We start from the raw sequence: 22,453 nt of genomic DNA, 5'->3' as shown, positions 1-22,453 counted from the left end.
AGGCGGGAGTGGTGCAGCACGTGCTCCAGGCTGTCACCCCGGAAAGTAATGAGTTGCCTTCTTCATTCCTGCAGGTGAGATGGTTACAGGCCCAGCTGCCAGGAACCGTTGCCAGGTTTTGTGACCGGGATGGAGGGTGTGTCAAGGAGGCCATGCACAAAGCTCAAGACATCATCTACCTCCTCAAGAGGGAGGGGCTTGGCTCCATCTCCCAGGACATTGCAGTCAGCCTTCGCCCCTTCATTGATGACGTAAGGCTTGGAACCCCAGGAGAAGCCCGTTCCCCACCCCTCCACCTGTCTCTGATGCCCTTGTCTCTCTCTCCATCTCTTTGGCTCCCGCCCCTCAGGCCTGCCATGGAGCCTCCAAGGAGCTCCCCCACCATGGGTGGGGAATGTCCTGCTTAGCCACCTCCCTGTCAGAGCTCTTCTCGCCAAAGCTCAGTCTCAGCGCCATGCTCCCAGCCCCTGCTGCAGCCTGGCCTGGGGGAGAGGGGGCCTGGCCCTGGGCAGATACCCAGCTGTCTGGAGAACACAGGCCCCCAAAGAGGTGGAGATTCTCAGCAGGAAAGAGGTGGGTCGGGAATGGCCCGGCTCTCGGGGGCACCGAAGAGCAAAAGAAATGCTGTGTTTTGTAGCAGCGAATCCCTGCAAGGCTCCAGCAGCGGCTTCTCCCCTTCCCCAGACCAGTCTCCAGCAGACTTCCCTCCCTCTCCCCAAATCTTCTCGGGTTCTGGGATTCATAGATTCATAGATATTTAGGTCAGAAGGGACCATTATGATCATCTAGTCTGACCTCCTGCACAATGCAGGCCACAGAATTTCACCCACCACTCCTAAAAAAGACCTCACACCTATATCTGTGCTATTGAAGTCCTCAAATTGTAGTTTGAAGACCTCAAGGAGCAGAGAATCCTCCAGCAAGTGACCCGTGCCCCATGCTACAGAGGAAGGCGAAAAACCTCCAGGGCCTTCCAATCTGCCCTGGAGGAAAATTCCTTCCCGACCCCAAATATGGCGATCAGCTAAACCCTGAGCATATGGGCAAGATTCATCAGCCAGATACTACAGAAAATTCTTTCCCGGGTAACTTGGATCTTACCCCATCTAAAAACCCATCACAGGCCATTGGGCCTATTTACCATGAATATTTAATTACCAAAACCATGTTATCCCATCATACCATCTCCTCCATAAACTTATCGAGTTTAATCTTAAAGCAAGATAGATCTTTTGCCCCCACTACTTCCCTCGGAAGGCTATTCCAAAACTTCACTCCTCTGATGGTTAGAAACCTTCGTCTAATTTCTAATCTAAATTTCCTAGTGGCCAGTTTATATCCATTTGTTCTTGTGTCCACATTGGTACTGAGTTTAAATAATTCCTCTCCCTCTCTGGTATTTATCCCTCTGATATATTTATAGAGAGCAATCATATCTCCCCTCAACCTTCTTTTAGTTAGGCTCAACAAGCCAAGCTCCCTGAGTCTCCTTTCATAAGACAAGTTTTCCATTCCTCGGATCATCCTAGTAGCCCTTCTCTGTACCTGTTCCAGTTTGAATTCATCCTTCTTAAACATGGGAGACCAGAACTGCACACAGTATTCCAGGTGAGGTCTCACCAGTGCCTTATATAACGGTACTAAAACCTCCTTATCCCTACTGGAAATACCTCTCCTGATGCATCCCAAGACGACATTAGCTTTTTTCACAGCCATATCACATTGGCAGCTCATAGTCATCCTATGATCAACCAATACTCCAAGGTCCTTTTCCTCCTCCGTTACTTCTAGTTGATGCGTCCCTAGCTTATAACTAAAATTCTTGTTATTAATCCCTAAATGCATGACCTTACACTTCTCACTATTAAATTTCATCCTATTCCTATTACTCCAGTTTACAAGGTCATCCAGATCCTCCTGTAGGGTATCCCTGTCCTTCTCTAAATTAGCAATACCTCCCAGCTTTGTATCATCTGCAAACTTTATTAGCACACTCCCACTTTTTGTGCCCAGGTCAGTAATAAAAAGATTAAATAAGATTGGTCCCAAAACTGATCCTTGAGGAACTCCACTGGTAATCTCCCTCCAACTTGACAGTTCACCTTTCAGTACGACCCGTTGTAGTCTCCCCTTTAACCAATTCCCTATCTAGGATTCTAGGCTCTCCAGACAGAAACTGCCTCTGGGACACCCTGGGGCTGCGCTGTCCTGCCCAGGGTCTCAGGCCCTGCACAAGATGTCTATGGCGCTGGCCTGGTGTCCGCCCTGCTCCCCCCACCCAAGTCAGTTCACACGGGGGAACCGGAGCAGCGGGCGGATTATGACTCTGTCGCGTTCTGCTCTGATACTGCCTGGCTTTAACCGGGCGTCCCCACCCCCTGTGTGTCATTGCCAGGAGAGGGGCAGTGTGCGCTCAGCTGCCATTTCACTGCTTGGCAACGTGGTGAGCAGGGTGCAGGACCCGGACAAAGCCCTCGTGCAGCAGGAAATCATCCACTGCTTGCTCCCGCTGCTGCTGCATCTTGCAGACCAGGAGGAGAGTGTGACACTGGTAAGTGCCACGGACATTATTTCCTTCAGAGCAAAGAGCCAGAATCCCCTGGGGCCCCCACTCCAGTCATCACCAGAGCCCCTTGCCCAAGCAGAGTCTTCTCCCGGCTTCACTCCCTGCTGGAGCCTCGTGCCTCATCCATCCTCACAGCACACAGCACAAGGGGTGGAGAAGGTCCAGTGTCCCCCACACTATCCCTCTCTCAGTGAGAACCCTCTTGGTCTCCCCTTCTCTTGCAGCGATGTAAACTGACGCTCTTCCGCTGCGCAGTGTTTCTCGGCTGGGCTCATTTGAAGAGGCTGTTCCGCAGCATGGCCTGGGATGGCTCCTCACAGCTCTTGAAGAGTGTCGGGAAGTGCCTGGTAGGTGAATTCCTTGTGCCTTGAGAGGGGTGAATGGGGACTTGAGAGAGACCTTTCTAACCCCACAGCCTGAGGACCCATCAGCTTCGGTCGGGTTGCAAGACTCTGTTCCAGGCTCTCTGCTGGTTCATTTCTGCAGGAGTTACAATCCGTTCACATTGTTGACAGTTTCCTCCACAACTGTCAGACCTCCAAACTTTTGTCTTTTCAAATGAAAGCGGAGGTTCTGGAGAACACAACAGTGACTTCAGAGAGGTGCTGCTCTGGTGTATGGGTTCGTATTGGCGGTTGCCATGGCCTGGCTATATGCTTTGGCTTTCCTGGACTATTCGCTGTGGGGAGAATATGCCATTTGTATATTGTGCATTTCTTCCTTCTTTCTTTCCAGATGCAGAACAACGAGAGCCACATCCCCAAATTCCTGTTCCAGGCCCTAGACTACCTGGAAAGCTCACAGACAACAATACGACACTCTGCAGCCTTGTTCATTGGTAAGCAGAGCAAATTCACTTGAGCTTTCTTAAATGTTTCCTTCAAAGCCCTTTTCTAGACAGCTGCTCTGTTCCCTCCAACAGCACCAGAATCCTAAAACGGGGGGTGTGTGGGTGTGAGAGAGAGAGAATTAACATGTATTCCAAGATGAAGGGAGCAACTTAGCTGTATCGACTGCACCAACTTCCCCTGCCCACAGCAGCTCTTTGGCTGCACCTAGGGGAGATTGAATTCACATCATGCTGGTTTGATGTGAATTCAGTCTCCTTTAGAAATCAGCTTCTCAGTAACTGTGGGGCATCTGATGCTTTATCTAATGTGCTTTGTGAAGAGATGTAAGGAATGTATTTAATTTTCCGAAGGGCTGTCTTGGGGAAATGGCTGCATCTTCAGCAGTTTTCAGCGAAGGATTTGAAAAGTAATGAGATCCATTGTATTCATTGTATGTCTAGGAAATACTATCCACCATTACTGTGATTTGTTGTCTGAAACAGTGAATGAAGATGGCATCTTCCGCCTGTATGAAGGTAAGGAAATATCTCTGTGTGTTTGTGCCTCTGTGGGAAGTACAGGGGTGCAGCACAGGGCCCGAACACAGGTTTGAATGTGGACACAGGTCCCTCTCTGTCTAAGGACAGCGTTTAAGGAAGAAGGATGGTCATGCGAGCGTCATCGAGCTACCACAATATGTGTATGGGAGCAGGGGAATTCCATCTCTAGCTCCTAGTATAGACGTTGCCTTAAAGCTGTGTGGGGAAAGTGTCTTCATAAAGGTCTGAAAGTCTGTAATGGAAGGCCTGACAGTATTGAAAAGAGCCGTAGTTATTAAGGATGATGATGATGATGATGACAATTACCCTTATCACCTGCCCTCCCTGTAATGGAGTGATTGCAGGCCAGGGAGATTCCCTCCGAGATTGGTCATCAGCTCACAGGAAATCCCATGAGGGCACATGGGAAACACTTCTCCCTGTGACCTCTTGAGGAATGAAGGCACAGGGCCACAAAAGATTTCAGTAGACATTAGGAGCCTAAATCCCTTTGTGGATCTCGGTCTAAATGTTGGATGGTTTAATGTCGCTGCGGCTGTCACTTTCCTGTTCCATCGAAAGAACAAGTGCCCCCAACCATCTGTGTGTAGGGGTGTGTGTACGGGTGTAGGCCAGCGGAGGGGGAAGTGACAAGAATGGGGTCTCCTCTCTGTGCAGGGCTATTTTGGGAGGAGCGGAGTTGTTGTTCTTGTGCCCTTAGACTCTTGGGGAGCTAATAGCAGGGGGCGATGGCCATCGGGAGTGGAGATTTCCTAGGCACCAGGCACATCAGCACCAGAGGCTTTTCAACCCGTTTCCTCTTGGTTTCAGCTTTTCAGGAAGTGCCTTTGAAATCTGACAGGACCACGTGGTACATCCTCAACAGACATTATAAATGGTTGCAGAAGCTTGTAAATCTCGTGTCGGGTTCTGCATTTGACTAGGGAACCGGGACCGACACAGAAGAGCTCTTTGTCCTGCTCTGGTACGTACACCAGGCGCTTATCAACTTTTTGGTGTCCCTAGCCTCTGTTTGCCAGCAGCTAGGAATGGGTGACAGGGCATAGAGCACTGGATGATTCCTGTCTGTTCACTCCCTCTGGGGCACCTGGCAGTGGCCACTGTCGGAAGACAGGATACTGGGCTAGATGGACCTTTGCTCTGACCCAGTCTGGCCTTTCTCATGTTCTTATGTTTGGAACTGGGGCTGAACAACGAGGTGGATATTGGCAGATGACAAGATTATGCAGATTAATCAACCTAGAGGAGACTTTGAAGAAGTTCAAAGGGATCTAATCAAGCCATGTGACTGGGCAGCACAATGGCAGATGAAAACCAGCGCTGACCAGGGCAGGGCCATGCACATGGAAAGCAGTGCGGTGAACGACTCCTCCATGTCGCTGGGTTCAGAAGCCAAAGCACGGCTGGCTGGGCCCAGTGGTTGGAGCAAGGGCGCTGGGGCCGCGTGCTCAGAGTGGTGGAGGTCGAGCCGAGGGGAGCCAAGGGTTGGAGCCGGAGTCAGGAGTCAAGAGCAGGATTGGAACAGGCTGGGGAATAGGGCCAGGGCCGGATTAACAATTCCCGGCCCATGGGAGCTGCGGGGGAACGCGCGGAGGGAGGGCAGAGCCGACAGGCAAGAGCAGCCCCCGGGTCAGAGGTTCCCGGTGCAGTGCTCATCGCGGCGACGTGGCTGCGGGGGGACAGGAAGAGCAGCGCGCGGAGCCGCCTCGCCCCCACCCCAGCCAGGCAGAGCCGGCCTGGCTGGAACGCAGCACACAGGGGCTTTAGGGGCTGCAGCTCGGGCCCCCCTTAGCCCTGCTCCTTTCCTGAGTGCACCATTGCCCCACTTCTGCCCCATTGCCACCCTCTGTTACAGGGCAGCACCCTGGAGCTGATCTCTGACATCTCTCTCCCTGGAATGAAGTCACTGCAGAGTCAGGACAACCCCACCTTTGGGCACCATGTAGGACATCTCACCCCACCGCACAGAGCCCGACATTCATACAGCTTCTCGCATGTGGTTCCCTCACTCATCAGTGCCAGGCGGAGAGAGGAGAAATTCTCCCAGACTCCCTTTCACCATTGCCAGCCCCCAGGGTAGCAGAGGTTGCCAGGGGTTGGGTGCTCTCTTTAAGAAATGCCAGCTCTCCGGGAAGCTGCAAATGAACATTAGCAAAGTGGGGTGGTTTTGTGCAGTGGAAAACCACCCTGCTTGAAGGTTTTGTTTTTCTAATTTGTGCTCCTGCCCTTTCTCCCTCTTCCAGACATCTAGAGGCCAACAGGAGCCAACTGAGCCCACCACTGATCCCATCTCTTGTGAGATGGCAAAGCAGCTGTTGCACGGGAAGGAGGAGACAGAAAAGGCCGAGCAGCGTGTGCCGGGATGTACCAGCGCCACATAACCCCACAGTCTAGGCGGAGGAAGCCAAGCTCCTCCCCAGCCCTGCCGGACACGCTACAACTGGAGCACCAGTGTGAAAGGGAGCAGCTCAGCTCACGCTAGGCAGAGCGCCGAAAATGGAGGATGCACCTTGGAGGCTCCAGTCCAGAAGCAGCTGAAGCCCCGAGGCGCCGAGACCCAGCCGCACCCCCGGGTGCCTGCAGACGTGCAAGGGAGATCGGAGTGTCTGGGAGTTTCCCACGCCGGGAGCCCAGAGACCCCCAGCCCGTGGCCGAGAGACTTCTCCTCTGAAGTAACCTGGGTGAACGAGCCATTGTCATGCTGAGTGACGTCAGCATGTTCTGGTTGGATCCCCACTGACTCAACGGCAAACACATTGGCCACGGACAAGGCCCTGGGCTAGGGCAAGGGGGAGTAAGGAGAGTCTGGGTCCCCCTGCCCTGGCTGCCATTCATCCTCGGGTGGCTGCCCACGTCCCCATTGCGCCACTAGACTGCACAGCCGTTGACTCTGGTCGTTGGGCCACACAGCCCCGACGGAGAGGGCAGCCGCACGGACTCTGGTCTTTGGGCCACACAGCCCCGACGGAGAGGGCGGCCGCACGAACACTGGTCGTTGGGCCACACAGCCCCGACGGAGAGGGCAGCCGCACGGACTCTGGTCGTTGGGCCACACAGCCCCGACGGAGAGTATGGCCGCACGGACTCTGGTTGTTGGGCCACACAGCCCCGACAGAGAGTATGGCCGCACGGACTCTGGCCGTTGGGCCACACAGCCCCGGTCGGAGAGGGCGACCGCACGGACTCTGGCCGTTGGGCCACACAGCCCTGGATGGAGAGGACAGCCGCACGGACTCTGGCCATTGGACCACACAGCCCCAGATGAGAGGGCGGCCGCACGGACTCTGGTCGTTGGGCCACACAGCCCAGACGGAGAGGGCGGCCGCACGGACTCTGGCCGTTGGGCCACACAGCCCTGGATGGAAAGGACAGCCGCACGGACTCTGGTCGTTGGGCCACACAGCCCCGACGGAGAGGGCGGCCGCACGGACTCTGGTCGTTGGGCCACACAGCCCCGACGGAGCAGGCGGCCGCACGGACTCTGGTCGTTGGGCCACACAGCCCCGACGGAGCGGGCGGCCTCACGGACTCTGGGCATTGGGCCACACAGCCCTGAGTGGGAGGGCTGCCATTTTGGCTCTGGCCATAAGGCCAAACCACCCTGAGGCTAAGGACAGTTATTTAGTTTCACCCATGGGACCTCGCCCCTTCACCCCTAAGGCATCGCCCATCTGTCACCATAAGACCCACACCATGATATAAGACTTTCGGGATCAGGATGCAAATATGAGTAGAAGCAAGGAGTAGCATGTGACCTCTCTAAGAGCTCCTGCCACTCCTCTACCAATCTGGGGGTGTTTTATCTCCATCCATCTGCCTCAGGAATGGATTTGACCAATGGGGGAAAGTTCTGGGGCAGAGTGACCCATCCAGAAGTGGGTCACGTGACCCCTCCGAGAACTCCTCCCAGTTGGGGTGAGCCTCAGCCCCTTAGGACCAGCCAGAGAGGGGATTTCACCAAATCAGGTAAGTGCTGTGGTGGGGTGACCTGCCCGCAAGAGGGGCCCATCACCGCTCCATGAAATCCCCCCACTGTCCTCTACTAATCGGTCAGGGTTTCACACACCCCATAGGCCATCCCAGAAGGGTAACGTACCGATCAGAATAGGCAGTGCCCGAAGGTCTAGGCCAGAAGCCGCCGATCTCTGGAGCTCCATGTTTGCGTGGCTGGCAGCATCCTCCTGGAAGTCGCAACACAACACTGCGTGGAAGAGCCCGTCTCGTTCCAAGGATGTCTTTTGCAGAAATCGTGGCCTAGGCCTTCGGGCTAAACCTGTTCTGGATTGGTACACGTTTACCTTCTGAGATGGCCTAAGGTGGGAGAGAAACCCTCGCCAATTGGTAAAGGGCGGTGTGAGGACTTTTTAGGGACCACAGGATCCTGTTGCGGGCAGCTCACTCCACTATGGCACTTCCCCTATTTGGTCAAATCCCCTCTCGGGGTGGTCCTACAGAGCTGACGTCCACTTCAGTTGTAGAGGACAGAGGGAGGAGTTCTCAGAGGGGAGACACAACCCCCTTCTGGATGGGTCACCCTGCCCCGCAACGTCCCCTGATTGGTCAAATGCATTCTCTGGGTGTGTAAAATGGTGTTTGCCCCTGCCAAATTTTCGTAAAAGAAGGGAAGAAAGGCATGTACGTTTTGTGTTATCTATTAGGTGGCCATCTTGGACTTGGCAAAAGAATCTGGTGACCTTTTGCCATTGGCTATATTCATTTGGGTTGGGAAGCACACTCCCACGCACGGATTGAATCCGCGTAGATAGGGTCTAACATCCAGGCAGAGACGACGCAAAGAGGGATAGGGAGGGTTTTTAGTTAGGTCTACTCACCCAGTCCTGTGTCCATCATCGAAGTCTGTCCCTGACGTCCAATGTCAAGAGAGCAGAAGCTGTCCATCGCTCTCCCTGCAAGAGAAGGTAGAAAGCACATCAACATTTCCTCCTGGGTGTAATTGTTTGTGAGAGTGGAGCATTTCCAGAGTTAAAGTTTTGTTACTCCACCCCTTCTCTAGCCTGTCCTAGTCCTTTCCCCCATCGTAAATAAAGTCTTGTTTGTGTGGTTACCACTCTGTGGCCTTATTTTCGTGTGCTAAGGCAAGCTATGACAGATGGGATTACAGAGGGGACTATGTGGGAAGACTTTACTGTAAGATTTCCCGCATCTTCTGAATGGGGTTTGGGTTCTGCCCTCTTTAAAGGAAGGAAAAATCCTGACAGGTGATCCTAGGGGGCTGAAACCCACCGTGATGAGTTAGTAATCTGTCCTATTCACCACTCTAGGATGGAGTCTGGGATGCAGGCTCTGGGATGGAGTTTGGGTGCTGGGTGCAGGCTGCGGGCTGGGGCACAGGGTGGGGGTGCAGGATGGGTGGAGGGGTGCAGGCTCTGGAAGGGAGTTTGGGGATGGGAGGGGCTGCGGAGGGAGGGGCTGCAGGCTGTGGAAGGGAGTTTGGTTGTAGGCTCTGGGCTGGGGGAAGGGGTGGGGGTGTAGGAGGGAGTTTGGGTGCAGGAGAGGGGGTGTGGGAAGAGGGTGGGGGTGCAGGCTCTGGGCTGGGGCAGGGAGAACCGCAATTAACTCATGCAATTAACTCAAAAAAATTAATCGCAATTAAAAAAATTAAAACTGCAATTAATCATGATTAATTTTTTAATTGTGATTTTTTTAGGTATGATTGATCACCCTGTTAAACATTGAATACCAACTGAAATGTATTCAAGATTTTGGGGTGTTTTTCTCCTTTTTTCAAATATACTGATGTCCATGACAACACAGAATACAGGGCTCACGTTCTAGGATGATGCTTTACAAATATTTACACTGTCAAAGTAAGAAAAGAAAGAGCATTTTTCAGTTCCCCTCATAAAAGTGCAGCAGTGCAAGCTCTTGGTCGTGAAAGTGCAACTTACAAATGTAGATGTTTTGTTTTGTTCAGAACTGCACCCAAAAGGAAAACAGTGTCAACGTTTCGCGCCTACAAGGCCACCGGACGTTGAGAAGAGGCGTTCGCATGGCACTTTTGTAGCCAGCATTGCATGGTAGTTATGTGCCAGGCATGCTAAACATTCGTATGCCCCTGCATGCTTTTGCCACCAGTCCAGAGGACATGCTTCCATGCTGACGATACTCGTTAAAAAAAAGTAATGTGTGAATTAAATCGGTGACTCAGCTCCTTGGGGGAGAATTGTCTTCTCCTGCTCTCTTTTACCTGCACTCTGCCACAGATTTCATCTCCTAGCCATCTCGGATGATGACCCAACACGTGGTGTTCGTTTTAAGAACACTTTCACTGCAGATCTGACAAAAGGCGAAGAAGGACCAATGTGAGATTTCTAAAGACAGCCACAGGACTTGACCCAAGAGTTAAGAGTCTGAAATTGGACTCCAAAATTTGAGCGGGATGAGGCGTGGCGCATACTTTCTGAAGTCTGAAAAGAGCAACACGCCAATGTGGAAACGACAAGATCCCAACCACCGAACAAGGAAATGAACCTTCCGCTGGTGACATCTCAATCTGTCCTCAACATGGACGCATGAGCTCTGGAACGGTGCCTGAAACGCGAAGGGACGTATGATTCTTCAGCACATCTGGCCTGTCAATATCCTGCGATGCCAGCTACAACAGTGCCCTGTCAATGCCTGGTCTCCCTTTTAGGTGACACGTCAACGAGAAGTGGGCAACATTAGCTCCTGCAAATGTCAACAAACCCCTGTTTGTCTGAGCGATTGGCTGAACAAGCAGTAGGACTGAGAGGGCTTGTGGCCTTTCAAGTTTTCCATCGTTTTATTTTTGAATGCAGTTATTCCATTCTGTTACGTGTGAAAAATGCAGATTTTTCTTCCCCATAATTACAGCACTTACTCCTAGACGACATTTGCTGACTGGCTTTAGCAAGAATCATGAAAAATGGGTCTTCACACATTTAGCACTGACTGTCAGCCCCTGCCATGTCGTGATGCCGTTTAAAGCACAAGACACTGTTTTGATGAAAGTATTTTAGCGCTTGTAGGCCCGGAATGTATTCAGCTGATTTTTAGAGCCCGTTAGACTTTTGGTACGTTTTTCAAAAGCATCTGTTTAAAATAATGTAGGTCTGGGATCGGGCACCTGACCACACAGATGGGGGCCTAGGGGGCTGTTCCAAACAGGTTAGGCACCAGGGGCTAGCTCCACAAAAATACTGAGCTGGGCTTGCCTGCTACTTTCACTTTAGCTCCCTAAATCTGACACTGAGATGCCGCCAATCCTCAACCCCCCCCAGCTACAGCCTAAATGTAAGGGGACTGTTGCCCCCTTACTAATAGTCAGTGGGGGTGTTTTGGTTGGCTCGCTCCCAGTACTAAAAGGGGAAGGGTGGATGGGAAACCAGGACCCTGAGACTGATAGTCCCCAGGAACAATGGGGAGAGGCCAACGCTCCAGGTCAGCCTGAATGACCGGGCGAGAAGGCTAATGAGGGAGTCAGGAGGCCAGGGGGGTCCCGTCCTCTGTGAGAGCTGGATTTGCCTGGGTCAGACGGACAGAGTGGGGCCGAGCTAAGGAGAAAGCAGGGGCCCGAGCTGAGCTGGGGAGCGGAGCTGTGCCGATCCAGAGGGACCAGTAAAGCAGCCCAGAGAGAGCAGACCTGTCGTGGGAGCAACCAGAGCCAGAGGGGCCAGAGAAGCAGCCCAGGGAGCTGGGGGCAGAGCAGCAGCCGTGCAGAGACCGAGTGGTGGGGCTGGGGCTGGAGGAGTCCGGAGCTGGGTGCGGTGAGCAGCTGGGGAGAGCGAGGGGGACCCTGGGCAGCGGGCCCCGCACAGGGAGACGCCTCAGCCAAGGGGCTCTGCAGGCCAGGCTTGGATCGTAACCCCGACAGGGCGGGGGCCACACTGGGAAGAAGGGTCCTGCCACTTCGAGCCTGAGAGCGTGTGGCCACCACCAGAGCGAGTGTCCGACCCGCAGCATCCCCGCAGCACGGCCAGGGCCGGAGAAGGGGCCTGGGACTCACAAGGAGCAGACTGTGAACTGCCCTGACGTTCCAGAGATGCTGTTTGTGACGTTCCCTGCCACAGAGCGGGGTGATGTGTTTCCTTTCACCTTTCCCATTTTCCCTTATTCTTTTTTAAATTAATTGTTGATTAAATAACTTGCATTTGCTTTAAATTGTATGGAATGGTCAGTGGGTCAGAGAAGTGCCCAGCGCAGAGAGTACCCCGGAGTGGGGACACCCGAGCCCCTGTCCTAGCTGACCACCGCAGGGTTGGGGGTCGAGCCCCCCAGGAATCCTGGGCCCAGCCTTGTCGGGGTTATGAGTGTAAGCAGAGACAGGGTGGGCTCCACCCTGACATCTGGTGGTGAGGTGTGGCAAGTTGTGGAAAAGAACTTCAGGGGCTGATCTCATTTGCATAGGCACACCCACCCTGCCTAGAATGAGGCCATAACTGCCCAAATCGTCACTTTGGCTGCTGTGGGATCCCCAGTGTCTCTGTTATTGGGGCGGGAAGAATAAATTGTTAGTACCCTGATTATGGGAACTGTGCTTGGAACTGTACTTGGCCTTTTTGTTATGATGGAGGACTCACCATCAACTGAGTAGCACTCACTAGGCAAGGGACATGGGTTCCAAAACTCTGTGAATTGAGAGAGACTTGAGACAGGTATTAGTGCCTGGTGGTGTAGGCCCCTTTTGTGAGGGCCTGAAGCACCAATTGCACCTCTGTCTCTCTCCACTGTGGAATGTCAGAGCTAATTTTGGGTCTATTAAGAGTTTTGTTACAGGTATTGTGCTGAATTCACTTCAGCCTTATAGTGCACCAGCACTAAGGCTCCCACTACTATGAGCTGAAATCACTGAGAGCTGAAATCACTGAGCACTGTGTCAAGTAGGGGGGAGCCGGAAGTTCTAGTGTGCAGTGGAGCCGGTCGTGAGACAGCAGTGTGTTCGTGAGACGGCGAGCTGAGCGGAGCCGGTCGTGAGACAGCAGTGTGTTTGTGAGACGGCGAGCTGAGCGGAGCCGGTCGTGAGACAGCGAGCTGAGCGGAGCCGGTCGTGAGACAGCGGTGTGTTCGTGAGACGGCGAGCTGTCTGGAGCCGGTCGTGAGACAGCGGTGTGTTCGTGAGACGGCGAGCTGAGCGGAGCCGGTCGTGAGACGGTGAGCTGTGCAGAGCGGAGCCCTGTGGGGCAGTCAGCTTCAGGACACGTAAGGTGCCCCTTACCTCTTTCCCCCACACCCAGGCACATTTTAGCCAGATTGGGGAGTAACACTCTGCAGGTGAACTTTTGAACTCCGGGGCTGGACTTTTTTTGGACTTTGGGCGATTAGTGGATTGCTGGACTCAAGAGACGTTTGGGTTCTGGGACTCAAGAGCCTGAGGGAAAGGATGTGGCCCAAATTTTCTGGGGTGGGTCAGTGTTCATGGTTTGGTTAATGAACACTAGTTGTGGTGTTTCCCCAATTTAATGCTGATGTTGTTTGCCTCATGTTATTAAAGATTCTCTACTACACCAAGACTCTGTGCTTGCGAGAGGGGAAGTATTGCCTCCTTGAGGCGCCCAGGGGGTGTGTAAGATTTTCCCAGGTCACTGGGTGGGGGCTCGAGCCAGTTTTGCATTTGCTTTAATGAGAGGGAACCCCTGTGTATTGAACCCGGCCCTTGCTGCTATCAACTTGGCCTGGCAGAAGGGTTACATGAGGACTCTGCCAGACAGGAGAGTGGAAGGGGAGTCCTCGAGGGCAGGGAGGCCACTGGGTAAAGGGAGTGGGAGCGAGGACTCAGATCCTTTCGCGAGCCCACTTCACCGGGGTCGTGCAGAAGCCAGGACAGTTCCCTACAAGAGCGGGACTATTCCCCCGCTTACAGGAAGAAGGAGGTGCCTGAAAGTAGGACCCACAAAACCCAGCGTGCGAGGCATCTCCACACCGACGCTAACCAATGGGAAAGGCCGATGGGAGGGGTGTGTCCTGAGCCCCCCCTGCCTCTCTGGATCTCAGGTTACGAGGTCTGGCTTGGAGAGAGGTACCTCCCCCGGCTCCCGCCCGCCCAGCTTTCCCCCATCCCCTGCCCTGCCCTGCCCTGCCCCGGCCGTACCTGGTTCCAACCCGGCCCTGCCGCGGGGTGGGACCAATACTGCTGCCAAGGCCGCCCCGAGGGGGGTGCGGGCTCGGGGCAACCCCCGCTCCTCCCCAGACCCCGCCCCGCTCCACCCCTTCCCCCAAGACCCTGCCTCCTTCCGCCCCTGAAGCAGCAAGATTAATCCCATACGTTGCATTGATTGTGACTTATTTGCCTGATTTGAAACGAGACCAAAAGGACCTGAGTCTCCTCGCTGTCGATAGCCCCCGCTCGGCCAACCAGCCCTGAGACTCTGAGGGGCAGGCGGCTGAGAGGTCTCACCAGAGGTCCCACAGGACGGCCAGGTCACCATCAGAGCGGATCGCTCTCAGATCCAGACCCACCTCTTTGTGAGGACCTCCCGCGATGAGAGCAACCCCCCCTTGCCCACCCTCCTCCTTGGGAGAGAGAGGGAAACAGGGAAAAAAGAAGCAAGAGAAGAGGAGAAAGGAGGGAGGAAAGAGGAAAAGGGAAACCCAAAAGGATAAACCCCAAGGTCCCCAGTGATTCCAAGCGTCAAAGCGCTCGGTAGGAAATCACATTCTGCCCCTTAAGCCAGTGTTTTCTGTGCCGAGAATCCTGCCTGCAGCAGGTGCATCAGACCCAACAGGTTCCAAACCTCTCGCAGCCTCCGACCTTGTCCAAGGGACGTTCGTTTTCTGGCACAACCAGGGGTAGGAAAGGAGAAAACTCCACAGAGGCTCCTCCTCATGCTACGACGTGAATCCTAATTCTCTCCCCGTCCTCGAGGGGAGACCGGGAGAAGGAGACGTGCGGCAGCAAAGCCGGGGGGGTCTCAGCGACTGCCCTGGCCCTGCACCTCGGCCCTGCCCCGCTGATGTCGGGGTCTCTCTGTGAGGTCACCCCCTCCCCACCACCTTTGCCCAATGGGCGGAGGTCCTGCAAAAGGCCTTTGTGATGTCACTGCCCCCCCCACCCCTCCCCTCCCAGCTGATGTCCTGCCCCTGCCCAGCCTCTTGGAGCTTGGAGTTGTTGCCCCCGGATCTCCGCACTCAATGAGTGGTGAGTCGGGGGATGGAGCCGGCTATACAATAAACCACCAGTTTTTCATAAATTAGTCGACTTAAGGCCAGAAGGGACCATTGGAGCATCTAATATGACGCCCTGCATCTCCCAGCCCTCCCGTGTGTCACAAGAGCTGCTTTTGCACTAAAGCACCTTCCCGAAGGGCATCTAGTCTTCACTGGAAGACATCAAGAGATGGAGAATCCATCACTTCTCTTGCCACTTTGTTCCAGTGATGAGTCGCCCTCCCTCTTACAAATCTCTGCCTTGTTCTCAGGAGAATTTTTCTGATTTCTGCTTCCAGCCATTGGTTCTTGTTCTGCCTTTCTTTGCAAGACTAAAGAGCCCTTTAAATACTTGGTGTTTTCTCTCAGCGAAGGCACTTGCAGGCTGCCATCAGCTCACCTCTCCATCTTTTTAAAAACTAAACAGACTGAGTTTTTCAATCCCTCCTTATAAGTCTTCTCCATCCCTCAAATATGGCTCTTTTCTGCACCCTCTCCAGTTTTTTTAATGTTATTTTTGAAATGTGGACACCAGAACGGGATGCAGTATTCCAGTGTCAGTCTCCCCGCTGCTGAATCACCTCCCTTTCCATCCTCTCTTTATCTATCCATGGATGGCGTCATGGACTCACAGGACTTGTGCTCTCTCTCAGCCTCGTACAGTCCTTGGAAGGAACCCCCTTCAGTGTGACAGCCCTTCTTGGAGATCCACTCTCTCAAGGGTTAAGCCGTAGGCCCTTCCGCCTCCTGGAACCCCTCTTCTCTCAGCCTTGAGCATGGCTGTCTGCCGTGGGCCCCCTCAGGGAGTCCCCTCACTCTGGACCCCTGGGGCCTCTACTCCCAGAGGGAAGAACGCAACCCCGATCTCGAGACTGCCGTGACTCTCAGACAGCGTAAAAGAGAGGGGTTTACTGAGCATCTGAACACAGCACAGGAAACTCTCAGGGCCTCAGGCCTAACCTCCCTCTGCACAGTCCATCTAGGTCTCTCCTGCACCCGTGTGGGCTCTGGCTGTTTTCTCTCCCCAGTCCAGAAGCCCCCTCCTTCCAGCTAAGCGTCCGATATCACCTTCCCACAAGCCTGTGTCCTTTGTCTTCTGTCCCAGGTGAACAGGCTGCCTGGGTCTCCTCTATCTCAGCCTCTCCTCTCCTCCCTCTTTTCTTTCCCCCTGGCTGGAAGCAGTCACCGGGTCTTCTCTCCTCAGCCCATTGTCCTACTACTGGCCCGACCTGGCTGTGACTTCCAAGCTGGGCCTCCCGCTCACCAGTCGCTGGGGTATCCGTTCTCCAGGCCTTTGCCTGAGGGCCCAACTGACAGGAGAGATCACCGCTGGTCCTCTGTAACAACAAACGACCTCTCCCACCTCGTTAAACAAACAGCACCCAGGGAAACTGAGGCATGCAAACCATTGAAAAACCAAGAAAATCCCCCCGTCATCACCGATGGCTTTGGCCCTGTTCCCCACAGCATCGCACCGGGAGCGGATGTTGAGCGGCTTGCCCGGTATGACACCTAAATCCTTGACAGAGTCACGGCTTCCCGGAGTACAGTTCCCCCTCGGAGGCCTGCCTGCTCTGTCCTGCTGCCCCCTCCCACTGCGCCAAGAGGGGACCTGGTGACTGGAGCTGCTGTGGTTGTGTGAGAGCGCCGGGCTGAGAGACCAAAGGGCACCTCTGTTCTGGAACAGAGGGGTCTGGCCGGTAGGCGCAGTCGCCCCCGGTTTGGGGCACAGAAGGGGCTGTGGCTGGCAGCAGCTTGAAGCCCGTCCCCCAGCTGCGCTTGGCACTGTTTGAATGAGTGCAATGTCCGTGTTACATACGGGCTCCTGGGGCTCGGTTGGAAGCACTGAACTGCCTCAGAGTTCTCTGTTTGCAAGGTCGGTCCCAGGAGATTAGAGAGACAAGGCAGGGAGGGGATCTCTTTCATTCTCCAACTTCTGCTGGGGAGAGACAAGCCTTCGAGCTCCGCAGATCTCGTCCTCAGGCCCTGGTCTCTCTCTGTTAGCCGACGGCCAAGGATGTTTGGTGAGGTGCCAGCTATGCCCGTTTATACCATCCGTGACTTTAACCGCTAGGACGCACTGTCCCTTCGCGGCGGGCAGCCCGGGCTAGGCTGACGGATGCCCCAAGGTCCTAACCACCCGTGACTTTAACTGCTAGAGCTCAGAGCTCCTTCGCAGCGAGCAGTCAATACTGACTGACAGGTGCCCCAATGGCAGCACTAAGAGCCTCTCCACACCCGTGACTTTAACTGCTAGAGCTCAGAGCTCCTTCGCAGCGGGCAGCCAGGATTGACTGACAGGTGCCCCAAGAGTTTGCCCCGTGGAGGCGGCACAACTCAACGCTAGGCTCTTAGTACTCTCACCTAATGGCCAGGCTTTAGAGCCAAAACGGCTGAGGTTCTTTAATTGTGTTGGCTGCTTTACAGTAAACCAGAGAAAACAAGTCAGGCTTATGCATAAATGGTTACCAAAATTTATTAAGCTACATTCTAATCATGTGGTTACAAAATTGCTAGTGCCTACTTATTTAAATGTAGAGATGTTACACACACAAACAAGTTACAAAACTGAAGCCACAATCCCAAAGAAAGAAAACAAAGTATAGAGCTCTATTTCAAAATATGTGTACACTAAAGATAGGAGATCAGGTGTGGGTGCTTCTTACCCTCCTTGCATCTCTCGATTCCAGCGGTGCCAAGCCAGGATCGGTCACTCAATTCCGCGGAAAGACGAATAAGGGACAAGGCGTAGGGACCCTCTCAGCTGCAGAAGCCTTGGGAGGCTGTCACTTATCTGACCAGCAGATAGATAGTGAAAAGCACTCAAAAATCATGGTGCTGTAGGTCCCCTACTTATACCTCTGTACTCCTTTATTCTCTTTCTCCTTTCTTATGCCAAATTGAGGCTGGTCTGTCGGGGTGACGCCAGCTTTCGCAAGAGTAGTTTACACTTGCAAGGGAGAGAAACAATAAGTGTCGACTACTGGACATTTCTTTTATCAGGGTAAATATTTTCCCACCTAGGATGTTGGTGTGAGTGCATCACTCTATTTAGTAGGGGCGAAGAGCCGTGTCTGTCACAGGGCCTCTGCCTGCTGTGAGCTTAATCCTTGTATCTGTTCCCAGAGGCACATTGTAGCAGCACACCTGTGCTTTCACAGCTTCAAAGGCTGTGCTGGAATATATGTTAAGTGCCCTGTTCCGGCTTCCTCCTGTGTTTCCAGCAATGCTGGTCTGAGCAGGGGGGGGCTGACTGTCTGGCTACACTCTCCCCAACAGAACCGGGTCCAATAAACCATATGACCTCCCCGGCCTGGTCTCTCGGTGTTTTCTGCTCCCACGGGCGTGGCTGGGAAGGGCCACAGGGCTCAGCAGGCTCAGGGAGAAACCTCAGCCCCACTGGAGACAGGAGGGGAGCAAACCTCACAATCCGTGTGGTCACTGCAGGTCTGTGCAACTGCCCCCCACTCACTCAGTGGCAGTCTGTGGGGGAGGTCTAGGGTGGCCAGGTGTCCCGATTTTAGAGGGACAGTCCCGATTTTTGGGTCTTTTTCTTATATAGGCTCCGATTACCTCCCACCCCCGTCCCGATTTTTCACACTTGCTGTCTGGTCACCTGAGGGAGGTCTGGCAGCCCCCTCCCCAGCCACAGTCCGTGCGTGCCCAGCAGTCCCTGTGAAAGCTCACCTTTTCCGGGTGTCTGTTTCACACCCTCTGCCAGAGACGTTCCCCATTCTTTCTCCAGTTCAGCTGGCAGCAGGTCTCGTGCGAGGGGCGGGGGAGAGCTGAGATTTCAGACTGCTGTCTTATGGCGGGATTGCTGCGATTAACTGGCTGAATGTGCTAATTCTGAGGACGAAACGGGGAAAGGGGCAGAGATCGAGAGTCAGGGAGTGAAATGGAGAAAATACAGGAAGCATTTCGAGCAAGGGCGAAGTGCAATAACCAGAATCCAGAATATTCTCTGCACCCCTTGTCTAACTCTGGGCCTGATTCTCTTCCGCATTGACGGCCCTTTCCCTGTCTCCGGCCGTGTCTGGAGGGCTTTATGCCTCTGTCCAGCCCCTTCACACTGCCAGGAAGGGAGAGGTGTTATGGAATCTTAGCCCAAAGAGGAACCAGGCCCTGTGTCACCTTCATCCTGGGTTTCAGATGACCCCGAGAAGTTGGGGGGCCACCGGGGCCTAGAGCATGGCCCTGCCACAGAGGCCCCGCCCCCGGTCATCCTCTTCCCCCGAGGCCCCGCCCCCCCACTGTTCACTCCTCTGGCCCCCGAGGTCCCCCTACCTGCCCCTCGCTCCTCTCCGCCTCTTCCCCCAGGACTCCACTCACCCCCTGCTTGCTCCTCTCCACCCCTTTCCCCATAGGGGGGCTACCGGGGGCCATGGGGCCAGGCACCCGTCCCTTTTCTCTGTCTTCGGTGAGCGGGGGGCAGGGGGGTCCTTGGGGAAGGAGGTGGAGCAGGACAGGAAGAGGCACGAGAAGACGGGGCCGCGGGGCAAAAGGCCGAGGGGGGTGGGGTGCAGGTTTTGGGGGAGGAGGCGGAGGGGGGATGGGAAGAGGCAGAGCAAGAGCAGGGCATCGGGCTAAGAGGCAGAGGGGAGCGGGGTTCAGGTGGGGCCCCCACTCCTCTGGAGCTTCGCTTCCAGCGCTCGAAAGATGACCATGGGCCCACGGGCCTCCGGATGGGAGACCCGCCCCACATCCCCAGCGTTTCCGCCCCACATGGACGGCCTTTTGGGGGAGGCTCAGGCTCCCCTGGCCTCTGATACGGGCTGCCCGTGCTCAGCTCCTTCCACGCTCTGGAGAGGAGCAGCACCCAGGGGTGGGGCTGAGCCGGGCGGGTGCTGGGTGAGGGGCAGAGGCCTGAGACCGCAGGGACACAGCGTGAGGCACCATCCCAGGCATCCCCCTGAAAGGAGCAGAACAGGGTTTACCTGGGGTGGGGAGTGTATGGAGAGCGTCCCAGGGCCGGTGGAGATGTATTGCCCTGGTGAGCAAGTGTGGCTAAAACACAGGCCTCGCTGTGAGCAGGATTTGAACCTGCGCAGGGAAACCCGAATGGATTTCGAGTCCAACGCCTTAACCGCTCAGCCCTCACAGCTGTGAGTGACGTGGCCCCCAGTGGCAGTCTCTACTGGAGCGGCTGGAAGCCGAAGGGAAGGAGCTCTCCACCCTCAACGAGCAGCCGTAGCCATGTTGGCAGGAGAAGCTCTCCCAGCACCATAGCACTGTCCACACCGGCGCTTAGGTCTGTGTAACTTGTGTCACTCGGGGGGTGGCTTATTCACACCCCTGAGCCACATACGTTCTACCGACACAAGGGGGAGTGTAGACGCAGCCTTAGCAGAGACGCGATTAAGATCCACTTCCTGGACACTACTGTGCTAATAAACGATGGTCACATAAACACCACCCTATACCGGAAACCTACTGACCGCTGTTCCTACCTAGATGCCTCCAGCTTTCACCCTGACCACACCACACGATCCATCGTCTACAGCCGAGCTCTGCGATACAACCGCATTTGCTCCAACCCCTCTGACAGAGACAAACACCTATAAGATCTCTATCAAGCCTTCTTACAACTACAATACCCACCTGCGGAAGTGAAGAAACAGATTGACAGAGCCAGAAGAGCACCCAAAAGTCACCTACTAGAGGACAGGCCTAACAAAGAAAATAACAGAACGCCACTAGCCGTCACCCTCAGCCCCCAACTAAAACCCCTCCAATGCATTATTCAGGATCTACAACCTATCCTGAAGGATGACCCAACACTCTCACAAATCTGGGGAGACAGGCCAGTCCTTGCCTACAGACAGCCCCCCAACCTGAAGCAAATACTCACCAACAACCACACACCACACAACAGAAACACTAACCCAGGAACCTATCCTTGCAACAAAGCCCGTTGCCAACTGTGCCCACATATCTATTCAGGGGACACCATCCCAGGGCCTAATCACATCAGCCACACTATCAGAGGCTCGTTCACCTGCACATCCGCCAATGTGATATATGCCATCATGTGCCAGCAATGCCCCTCTGCCATGTACATTGGCCAAACTGGACAGTCTCTACGTAAAAGAATATATGAACCCAAATCAGATGTCAAGAATTATAACATTCATAAACCAGTCGGAGAACACTTCAATCTCTCTGGTCACGCGATTACAGACATGAAAGTTGTGATATTTCAACAAAAATACTTCAAATCCAGACTCCAGCGAGAGACTGTTGAACTGGAATTCATTTGCAAATTGGATACAATTAACTTAGGCTTGAATAGAGACTGGGAGTGGCTAAGTCATTCTGCAAGGTAACCTATTTCCCCTTGTTTTTTCCTACCCCCCCACCACCCCCGCCTCAGACTTTCTTGTTAAACCCTGGATTTGTGCTGGAAATGGCCCACCTTGATTATCATACACATTGTAAGGAGAGTGATCACTTTAGATAAGCTATTACCTGCAGGAGAGTGGGGTGGGGGGAGAGAAAACCTTTTGTAGTGGAAAACACCCATTATTTCATGCTTTGTGTGTATAAAAAGATCTTGTGTACTTTCCACAGTATGCATCCGATGAAGTGAGCTTAGCTCACGAAAGCTTATGCTCAAATAAATTGGTTTGTCTCTAAGGTGCCACAAGTCCTCCTTTTCTTTTTACTGATAAAGTTTGCGGATGATACCAAGATGGGAGGGGTTGCAAGTGCTCTGGAGGATAGGATTAAAATTCAAAATGATCTGCACAAACTGGAGAAATGGTCTGAAGTTCACAGGCTGAAATTCAATACGGACAAATGCAAAGTACTCCCCTTAGGACAGAACAGTCAGCTGCACACATACAGAGCAGGACGTGACAGCCTAGGAAGGAGTACTGCGGAAGGGGATCTGGGGGTCAGAGTGGACCACAAGCTAAATATGAGTCAACAGTGTAACACTTGCAAAAAAAGCAAACCTCATTCTGGGCAGGATTAGCAGGAGTGTTGTAAGCAAGATATGAGACGTAATTCTTCTGCTCTACTCCATGCTGATGTGGCCTCAGCTAAAGTATTGTGTCTAAGTCAGGGCGCCACATTTCGGGAAGGATGTGGACAAATTGGAGAAGGTCCAGAGGAGAGTAACAAAAATAGTTAAAGGTCTAGAACAGGGGTTCTCAACCTTTTTCTTTCTGAGGCCACCCACAACATGCCATTAAAATCTCCAGGGCCCAGTGTGGGAGGGGGAGGCTCTGGGCCGGGGAAAGGGGGGAAAACAAGTTTGCATAGGTAGAGTTTGACTTCTGTTTTGGGTGGGCAGGGGCCAGTGAGGCTCAAGCCAGCTCCGACGTCGGGGTCTGGGAAGGGTATGCTACATCCACCCCCTGACTCATCTC

At 53.9% G+C, this 22,453-nt stretch overlaps 1 non-coding gene across 1 annotated transcript; it reads right to left on the bottom strand.

The window, feature by feature from the left end:
• Positions 1-20,102: 20,102 nt before the first annotated feature.
• Positions 20,103-20,184, bottom strand: TRNAS-CGA (transfer RNA serine (anticodon CGA)). Its single transcript has one exon. It is a non-coding gene; the product is annotated as a tRNA-Ser (tRNA).
• Positions 20,185-22,453: the final 2,269 nt, after the last annotated feature.

Source organism: Lepidochelys kempii, chromosome 11 (genome assembly GCF_965140265.1).
Source record: "Lepidochelys kempii isolate rLepKem1 chromosome 11, rLepKem1.hap2, whole genome shotgun sequence".
NCBI classification, from domain to species: Eukaryota; Metazoa; Chordata; order Testudines; family Cheloniidae; genus Lepidochelys; species Lepidochelys kempii.
The sequence above is the reverse complement of the archived record's forward strand: the minus strand, read 5'-3'. Positions and strand labels throughout refer to the sequence as shown.